The 10,000-nt window shown below is 38.8% G+C and overlaps 1 protein-coding gene across 1 annotated transcript in view; it reads left to right on the forward strand.

The window, feature by feature from the left end:
• The window catches only part of LOC138033683 (C-reactive protein-like), a 50,126-nt gene that overhangs the window by 35,125 nt on the left and 5,001 nt on the right, over positions 1–10,000 (forward strand). The window lies entirely within an intron of this gene.

The following is a 10,000-nucleotide window of genomic DNA, read 5'->3' on the forward strand; positions in this document are numbered from 1 at the left end:
CTCAGAAAGATATAATCTTCAGGGGAGAATGATTTGTATAGATTTCAAAAAAGCCTTCGATACTGTCAGTAGAGATTTTCTATTTCGCGCTCTAACCTCTTTTGGTTTTGGTCCATCATTTTTGCAATGGATTCATACATTTTACAACAATATCTCAAGTTGTGTCATAAACAATGGTTTTTCTACTCAGCCCTTTGCAGTTGAAAGGGGAGTGAGACAAGGAGACCCCCTCTCTGCTTATCTGTTCATCATAGTGCTAGAAATTCTTTGTATTAGTGTACGCAGTAATAAAGATATTTGTGGTATTAAGGTAGACAATGAAGAGCTCAGATTAAGCCTTTTCGCAGATGACCTAACTGGTTTTTTGAAAGATAATCTTTCGCTTGTTAACTTTCTTAAGCTTATAGAAGATTACGGAATTTGTTCAGGCCTAAAGATCAACCACGATAAATCAGAAATAATGCCATCAGGCAACTGCTCTTCTACTCTACAACAAGACAACTCCGTTTCATGCAACTTAAAAATTAAAAAAGTTGTTATAATTCTGGGAGTGCACTTCACCTATGACCTTCGAGCGAAACAAAAATTAAATGTTGATGATCTAATTAGTTCCATTCAACAAAAACTACGAATTTGGAGGTGGAGAGACTTGACTATTATAGGAAGAATTCAAATTAATTGTCAAAACCTTTATTATTCCTATTTTCCTATACCGCGCAAGTTTGATATCAGTAAATAGGGAATTTGTGAAAGATGTAAACAAAATTATCTTTGATTTTATCTGGAAGGGGAAGGACAAAATCAAACGCGCTGCTCTTATTAGTGATATTGAAGATGGGGGACTTAAAGCCCCACATCTAGATTCTATAATAGAGACTCAGAGAATCCTTTGTTGCAAAAAATTGGCAAGTGATCAACCAAGCAATTGGAAAAAAATCCTACTGCACTATCTTGAACCTGTAGGGGGGAAACTTATCTTATGTTGCGATTTTGACTTGAAGAAACTGCCTGTGAAGCTTCCAGCATTTTATGAAGAATGCTTTAAAAGTTTCGCAAAATGTTCCGCAGCAAACCACACGAGTGTACAGGATAAAAAAGAGAAGATCTTTCAAAAGCTATTGTGTGGAATAATAAATTCATTTGTATCGGCGGCAAATCTGTTTATTTTAGAAATCTTGCAGAAAAGGGAATTCTTCGAATGCGGGATCTAATCTCCGACAATAATGAATTCATTGTTAAAAGTAATCACAGGTTGAGAGAATTAAATATCTCGCCATTAGATATATTTAGACTTATCTCTGTAATCGATACCTTACCAGTTGAATGGCGTAAATCATTAAACACGTTTGCTTCTACAGCTGACGAGCCTTTCAATTTGCACGATGAAATTAAATTAAGTTTTAACAACAAAAATGTTTTAATCGAAACAGTCGTTTCAAAGACCGTATATAAAGAACTTCGAAATAGAATCATCATCCCACCGACTGCCCAACTGAATTTTAATACCCATTTTGTTAATGATGTTTTAGAATGGAAAGAGATTTACAGCTTGCCATTTCGTACTTCCTTGGACACAAAATCGCGTGAATTCCAATACAAATTACTTAACAGGTGTCTTGTCACAAATTCATTTTTAAACAAAATTGGTATTATTCCATCTCCGGCGTGTTCCCTTTGTGGTGAAATGAACGAATCCCTGGAGCATTTTTTCATTTGTTGTCGTTATACTAAGGATTTCTGGGCTGAGGTTATAAAATGGTTTGATAATCAAGGGGTAAAGATAGAACACCTTTCTGACAAAGATATAATGTTTGGTATTTTAAGATGCGAAGACGAATTATTTATTAATCATACTTTAATAATTGCTAAACAGTATTTATATTCTTGTCGACAGAACAAGTCTCTTCCTTCAATTAAAGTGTTTAACTCGAAAATTAAAATGATTCACCAGCTTGAGACAATGATCGCAAAATCAAATAACAAACTAAAAGCTCACAATATGAAATGGGCCAAGTACAAAAACAACTAGATGTATATAGAATCTCGTGTTGTTGCTGCGCTGTACTAGTCATTATATTTAGAAGCAGAAGGGAGTTAAGAGGAATTGTGGGGTGCGTTTGTAAATATATGATGTATCGTGTCTGTCTGTTAATGTGAATTATGTTTGTTTGTGGAAAAATGTATGTAACTTCAAATCAATAAAAATGAATAAAATATAAAAAAAAATGTTGATCTGTTTAACCAAGTACTCCGGGTATCTCTCTTTCATTTCCCCTCTAAAAAGGTGCATGCTTTGTGGTCTTTTCTGTTGCTTTTTTCCCTCTACTTCCGATCCACGGACACATCATTTCCATAAGTAACATCTCCTTCTTCTTTGTCTACTATACCCACATCCACTGGGTTTGATTTTACAACTGTGTTCTCTGCATACACTGGATCGTCCCTATAAGCTTTCGCTTTGACGTTTTATTATTATTATTTTTTTATTTTTATTTATTTATTTATTTATTTTTGATACCAGTCAATAATAATATGTCTCAGCTAATTACCTTAGCTTTGAAACACACTACTTTCCCTAGCGCATGCGGTAAGAATGGCCCACAGTTGCACACTGCCAATGACGACAGGTATACCTAAATTTTCTTGCCTTGTTCTTGCCTCTTTTGATATGGTTCCTAATGCACCGACCACTATGGGTATCACACTTACTTTTGAAACCTGGTGTATTCGTGTCACCTCAAATTATAACCTTCCATCAGGCGTGCTTTTCGTTTAGACATGGGCGCGAAAAGGTACGCCTGATACAGTAGCTTAACGAGTCGTCTGCCGCTCAACTGTCAAGAGTGATGTTTTCTTTTTTCATTCTTTAAATGTGAGCCAATAAGATTTTCCCGGAAATTACAAAATTACATAAAATTAACTGCAAGACGACGAAAACAATATAGAATTCTAGCTGGAATACCTGCGAACTCAGACTTTGTCAATGCAATCAAAGCTACTCGTATTTCTGCAAATCCTTGTTGACAGTTAACTTGGTGATGTTTTTCTGTTTAAACTATCAAGGAACAAAGAATTTCCAGATGAAATCGCCGAATCCGTCTTTTTATCAGGCACAATCATCAGTACAATAACAAACTTTATTTAAACTCCTATATTTAAGATGCCAATAAAACATGCTAAATATCTAAATGGACTTTGAGAAATTTTAGTTTTCCAACAGCAGCTACTCAAGTATCATTTTGTAAGAAGTGTGTCCGTCAAGCTCGGCTGATTCCCCGATTGTGGCAGCATCAAGTTCTATTCGGCTCTTTTTAAGATTCGCGACATGTTGCTTCCCAATATATCCAAAGGGCTTACTACAACTACAAACGTTTTCGAGTAGGTGGAAGTGTAACGATACTTTTTTTTTTTCTAGAATGTCCGGGACTGTAAATAAGTTAAACACTACTGCCAAATCCCGTAGGAAGAACCATAATAACTTCGTTTAAACAAACCATTCTTCGATGCATTCTCTAGAGCTGCTCTTCCTTTAAAGATTTTTGGGAAAAACACTGAAGTCGATGCAACAGCAGCTGTAAACAGAGCCTAAATACTTGCAATTCTGCAACCAATCGGAGCGAGGCTCCAAAGGCTCTATTGTTTTTCGGCCAATCAGACTAAAGTCTAGATTATGGACTACGGGCAGAGGACTCGTTAGGAAATTGTATCAGGCGTACCTTTTCGTGCCCTCTCTAAAGAAAAGTGCGCCTGATCGCAGGTTACTCAAATGCCAGTTCTTGGTATCTCTCTACTTTTTCATTCTGGGTCTCCACAATGTTCTGGTCTGCAGGTAATGCTATAGCTATAAAGCTCCATTCTTTGTTCTTCTTCTGCAGGAGGGTTATGTCAGGTCTATTGTGTCTTAGCTTCTTGTCAGTGAAGTTGATCATATCTCGTGTGAGTTTCACATCTTCGTTCTCCATGACTAGCGAGGGTTGGTGTTCATGTCAATTGCTAAATGTTTCTAGTCCATATTTCCTTCATACTTCCCAATGTACCCGGCGTGCAATTCTTGTATTCCTTCTGGGCCAGTTTTGAGCATCCACTAGTTATATGTCTGATGGTTTCAGTGCCGTGTCCACACAGTCTACACAGTGGCGTGTCTGATATTTTATCTTTATTGAACTTGATAGCATTTGTTCTTAATGCTTGCTACTGCGTAGCTAGAATCATGCCTTACGTCTCTTTTTAATGAGAGTAAACCAAATAAACTAGAAACGGACTGGACATGAGAAGAAAGCACTGCGGTACACTTAAATACACTTTTCACGAGATCTTGTGAGGAAGAAAGCACTCGTTTACTGATTACGCCGAAGCGCTCGCTTCCGTGATTAGTCCAAAGCACTCTCTTGAAATATTAGCTTTCATTTTGTTGTTCTCATTGTTCGGTTCACTACACTTTTCACGAGATCGTCTTGCCCTTGAACAATTTTCATTCCTCGACTACGGGATTGCGGACTGCGATGGCAGTTCATTATAGCGATATTTCAAAAGTGTAAGCGCTCGTTTCAGTGATTAGGCCTAAGCACTATTGTAAAATTTTAGCTTTCATTTTACGGTTCGAAGAAAGCAGTCGTTTACTGATTACGCCTAAGCGCTCCTTTCAGTGATTAGGCCTAAGCACTCTCTGCTTTGTGCTTTACCTTGTTGGCGATTGTGGCAAAATTGTCATTTTCGCCATATTTGCCAAATTCGCCAACATTTTCTCTTTTTTGCCATTTTGGTTGTTGCGTGCATTTCTGGACATATCTCCGATGGCTTCGCTGGTTCAGTGACATTGCAAGCGCACATGCAACGAGCCGGACGTTCGGCGAACAAGTTCTTGCTGGGGTAGTAATAATTTTTTGGGTTTGTTAAACATACTTCAATGTTGTTTTCACTTACTTATTTTCATAAATAAATAACATATCAGTTATTGCGAATTAATCACAATTTCAATTAGAAAATCAAATTGAAGTTTTAATCCAGGGAAAGGCTCTCGTTCAGATTATCTTTGTCTTCTACACTGATTTGACTGAACAGCTAATAATTTATTGTGGTCGGAGATTGTGTGAAAAGTGTAGTTGACCGAACCGCAAAATGAAAGCTAAACTTTTGCGAGAGTGCTTACTGGGGCCTAATAACTGAAAGGAGCGCTTAGGCTTAATCGGTAAGCGAGTGCTTTCTTCTTCACATAATCTCGTGAAAAGTGTAGTTAACCGAACCGCAAAGTGAAAGCTAAAGAGCGATACCTGGTTTAGTCAAGTTTTCATGTCCATTTTTAATTCGTTTGGGAAAACGGCGGAACGTTTTAGCTCACTTAAGGTGCTTGGATACGGTCGAGGTATAACGCGGTTACATGGTATTCATGGGGATTTGTTTTTGCTTAAATGAGTGCTTAGTATTTAAACTAGTGGATGGTAATCAGCGAAATCAACCAAGTCTAGTGTGCAGTTTAGACGTTCTGGAAGTCACTTAGAGAGCCTGGCTATTCTAGAACTCTAGACATTCTAGAGCCCACAGAGGGTAACATATAACAAATGAGAATTCTAGAACTTAGAACTCTAGAAATCGGAACTCTAGAACTGCGAATTTTGACTTTAATCAGAACTTTAGAAGTTTGCACATACGACCATTTTACCAGAGCGGTTCTAGAATGATATAGAACTTTCTATAGAGCTCCTCAAACTAGAGCAGTTCTAAAATGCTATAGAGCTTTCTAATGTCATAACCTTGACCATTCTATATTTCACATATAATCAATATAGAGCTCTTCTAACTAGAACAGTTCCAGAATGCTATAGAAGTTTCTAATGTCTTATGGAATTAATCACAATTTCAATTAGAAAAACAAATGAAAGTTTTCATCCAGGGAAAGGCTCTCGTTCACGCAAAAAATCTTTGTCTTCGTCACTGAAATGAGTGGATTTGACTGAAAAGCTAATAATTTATTGTTGTCGGAGATTAGATGACAAGAATTTCTGTCGCAGTCGGAAATTCAATGACCTGGATTTGTGAAAATCTTGTTCAGCTTCATACTTTAAAGAACGAGGTATAGTGTGGAGTGCAATGTTTCGTGATGTTGACTCTCGCCTCATGTCTTAAAGAACGACTAATGTTACATGTGTAGCGCGCTTGTATCGCCTCATGGCTTTAAGAACGACGTATATTTCTCGTGTAGCGTGTGCCTGTTTCGCGTCATGGCTGAGAGATATTTTCTGTCACGCGTGAACTGACTTCTGAGAGTCCGATTGACTCTTGCCAGGAAGAGCTGTCTCCATCGGATCCGATCGAGTCTGTTTGCCAACTTTTTCAACCCCTCTCGCTCCTGTTAACCCTCACTTCCGGTACCAATGATCAAGCACCATGCACCCATTTCCGGTTCCGGTCGCGATCGGACTCAATCCACCTGCGAGTGAAGACAACCCGACTCAGGTCGAGTGTATTGGACATGTATGCGGGACATCGGCAAGAATGCCAGTTGTGTCGTCAGCGTATTGCGTGAGCTTGACCTCTTCATTTCCTTGGATATGTATACCCTTAATGTCGTTTGACCGTCTTATACTTTGGGAAAAAAGCCCCATGGTGATAACAAAGAGTATGCCCGAAAGGGGACAACCCTGACGGACACCCTGCTCTAGGTAGAAGAATTTAGAGGCAACGCCATTGTTAACGACGCAACTGGAGACGTCCTGTAAAACACACTGATCCATTGCCGAAGATTTGGTCCGAAATTGAAAGATTCAAGGCATTTTTGGATAAAGTCCCATTCAATTGAGTCAAAGGCTTTTTCGAAATCTAAGAAAACAGCTATACCTGGAATGTTTTTTATTTTAGTGAAGTCCATTGTGTCTGCTATTAGTCTGATACTTTCTCCAATGAACTTCTACCCTTTATATAGCCGGACTGACAAGGATGTATTATGCTTGGCAAGATCTTTTCCAAGCGAAGAGCAATAGTTTTGGTCGCAATTTTGTAGTCAACGTTCAGTAGCGATAACGGTCCTCCAATTTGTTAAATATTCCGTGTTCTTATTCTTTTTGGGGATTAATGAAATAATACCTTGTCTTTGAGAGATTAGCCTGAATTTCAGCCGTCTCCTCCTCTCGCTAAGTCTCGGGAGAGAGACGTCTGAAAGCACTGGGCGATAATGCTGTCCGGTGACGTCACGAGCGAAATGTGGTAATTTATGAAATTTCATACACGACCTTCAGCTCAAAATCAAGTCTAGACAAAACCGTTAAGTTTTGGTGACGTCAATCATCTCCGCCTCTTTATCGACCGAATGCAAAGTTTACAAAAAAAGAAAGTCTTAAACTTTGCAGCGGTCCACTCGTAAAAATTATCATTTTACTTTCAGTATGCTCGATTAGCTTACTAAATACACTGGAATTAAATATTCCTTGAAATTTGTAACTGAAGACGGGCGGATTGTAATTGGGTTTCTCAAGGGCCGTTCGCATGCATGAATGACCCCGAGTCGGAGAGCAAGCAAATCTACAACGCGGCGGACTAAATTATTTCTTTACGTATTCGTGGGGCTACGGACTGAACAAAACTTCTAATGAAACTTATAATTTTCTGGTAATGGGTTATAAGTTTTATAGGTTTAAGTATATGTTCAGCCCGTAACCCCAAGAAAATACGTGCAGAATAATTTGCATATGACTAACTTTCGTTTGGAAAATGGCTGTGCTGCTTTGAAAGTTCAATCGCTACTGACTAGTGGAGCCATATGATGACTATGATATATTAAGGACTTCCCATATCCCGTAGGCAAGTTTACGAATACATCGCTTCCGCTAAGAAATTCTGCAACTGCCTTTTCCTGTTGCAGATAGAGGTTTTGAACTCCAAATGTCGAGCATGCACCAGCAACGGCTTTAACTCTTGTGGCTTTAGCTCGCGGTTTTCTTCTGCCATCTTAAGTGAACGCGCAAAGTTTGGCAATAAAATTATTCAAATTATTCGCGTCGGGCAAATAAATTAACACGGCAAACAATCAGAACCACTACCAGGTTTTCGGGTAGTGAGGTCACCGGACAGCATTATCGCCCAGTGTCTTCAGACGTCTCTCTCCCGAGACTTAGCGAGAGGAATAGACGGCTGAAATTCAGGCTATTGAGAGATAGAAAGTGAACCGTCTTAGACCGTAATTAAAACTGTCTACCATGTTTTTGTTGACAGCCTTCCAAAAATAACGATAAAACTCTGAAGTAAGGCCATCTGTACCTGGTGTTTTGTTGCTTTTCATCGTCCTAAGCGCTCGTTACTTACATAACACCTTCGCAAGTTTTTGCAGTCTCTTCAGATAACTCGTTTTCCGTATTAAAGAATTCGATAAACTCTGAGCCATTCGGATTCGTGTTTTTTGATGTATATATCTGTTTAAAAAAGCGCTCTTCCTCTTCAAGAATTTCTTTTGGGTCGGTTAATTTTGTGTGGTCATTGATTTTTAAGGACGTTACATGTTTTTCCTTTGCTTTGTTTTTTCTAAATTGTAGAAATACTTATTGCTCTGCTCTGCTGCTTACAATATTAATGGCGCCGCGCGTTTTAAAGGACAACAACGAATTGTTAAATTTCCAGAATCCGGGCCCACGAAGGGGTTCGTGTTCAGAGAAAGATATACAGAGGACAACAGCATAATGGTCAGAGTGATCCAGTGTACATTGTATTTTCATAGAGGGGTCCCCACGTGGGACCAAAAGAATGCGGGTTTTTGTAATGCCAGGTATCGAGCAGATTTTGCGTTTTAAGCAAAGCATTCAGTTCAATGGTAGATGCTTTTCTAATGTCAACGGTTTTGCCACCTCTTTTGTCTAAAGTGCTGATTACGCAATTAAAATAGCCCCCCAATACAAGATTTTCATTATCATATTTGCTGAGCAGATTTTTTGAAAGACCCCTCAGGAATATAACCCGTTGGTTTGTATCGTTTGGTGCGTAAACATTGACCAGTATAACCTTTGTGTTATCAAACACAATCTCTGCTACAATATATCTCAGATAATCATCAGAGGTAATTCTTTCAATGCCTACATCTAGTCGTGGTTTAAAAAGAATCAAAAGCTTTATTTTCACTTTTCCCATCCCTTCTCCTCCTGCCATCAATTCTGTCTCTCAGTTTTTCATACTGTTCTCAAGAAAGAGTTTCATGTATGATGGTTTTATCAATAACGAGCTGATCTTTTGTGCCTCTTGATCGCTTTCGTCAGCCTTTTTGCCCTTCAGGTAATTGCCTGTTTGTGTCGATATGATGGTAGATTTCTTCTGAAATGATGCTAGTAAACAGGTTCCACATAACTGGCAGACATGCAGGCAATGGGTTTGTAGTTCGTAATTTTATTTCCTTTGGTCCTATCTTTCATTATGAGGACAGTCTTTCCATTGGTCAATCAAGCAGGAACATTCCCTGAGACAGGGCAGTTGTTTAACATTTGTGACATTTTCTGATGCAGACACTTTATGTTCTTGACCCAGTACCCAAGTGCGCCATCTTTCCACTGTCCAACTAAAATCAACCTGTTTCTCAGACGTCTTACCCACTTCTGTCTCAACAGTCTCTATCCAATCGGCTTCATCATTATGCTCAACATCTTTCTCCCCGATTCCCTTCCAAAACTGTCGAGATGCCTCGGCATCCGGTAGCTCATTGACATCTCTTTCTATGCCTTCCAGGTGTTCAAACAATCTCTTTCGATTGTTTTCGAAGAGTCGGTTTTGATGGTATTGCTCCACTCTGCTGTCGTTTATTCGTCAGCTTTTTGCGATTACTCTTTGTTTCAATTCTTCAGTGATCACTTTATAACCCCTTACTTTGATGCATGTTGTATTGTGCCTGTAATCGAGCTTTTAAGTGTTTATTTTTAATGGTGTAATTCTGCAAAGACTCAAGCGTCCCAATTTCTTATCTCAATTTGTTTTTCCGATTGGTAAGTCGCTTTTTCCACCAAGGCATTGTTTTCGCGCTGCCTCAACT

This window comes from Montipora capricornis, chromosome 14 (assembly GCF_036669925.1).
Source record: "Montipora capricornis isolate CH-2021 chromosome 14, ASM3666992v2, whole genome shotgun sequence".
In the NCBI taxonomy this organism is placed as follows: Eukaryota; Metazoa; Cnidaria; class Anthozoa; order Scleractinia; family Acroporidae; genus Montipora; species Montipora capricornis.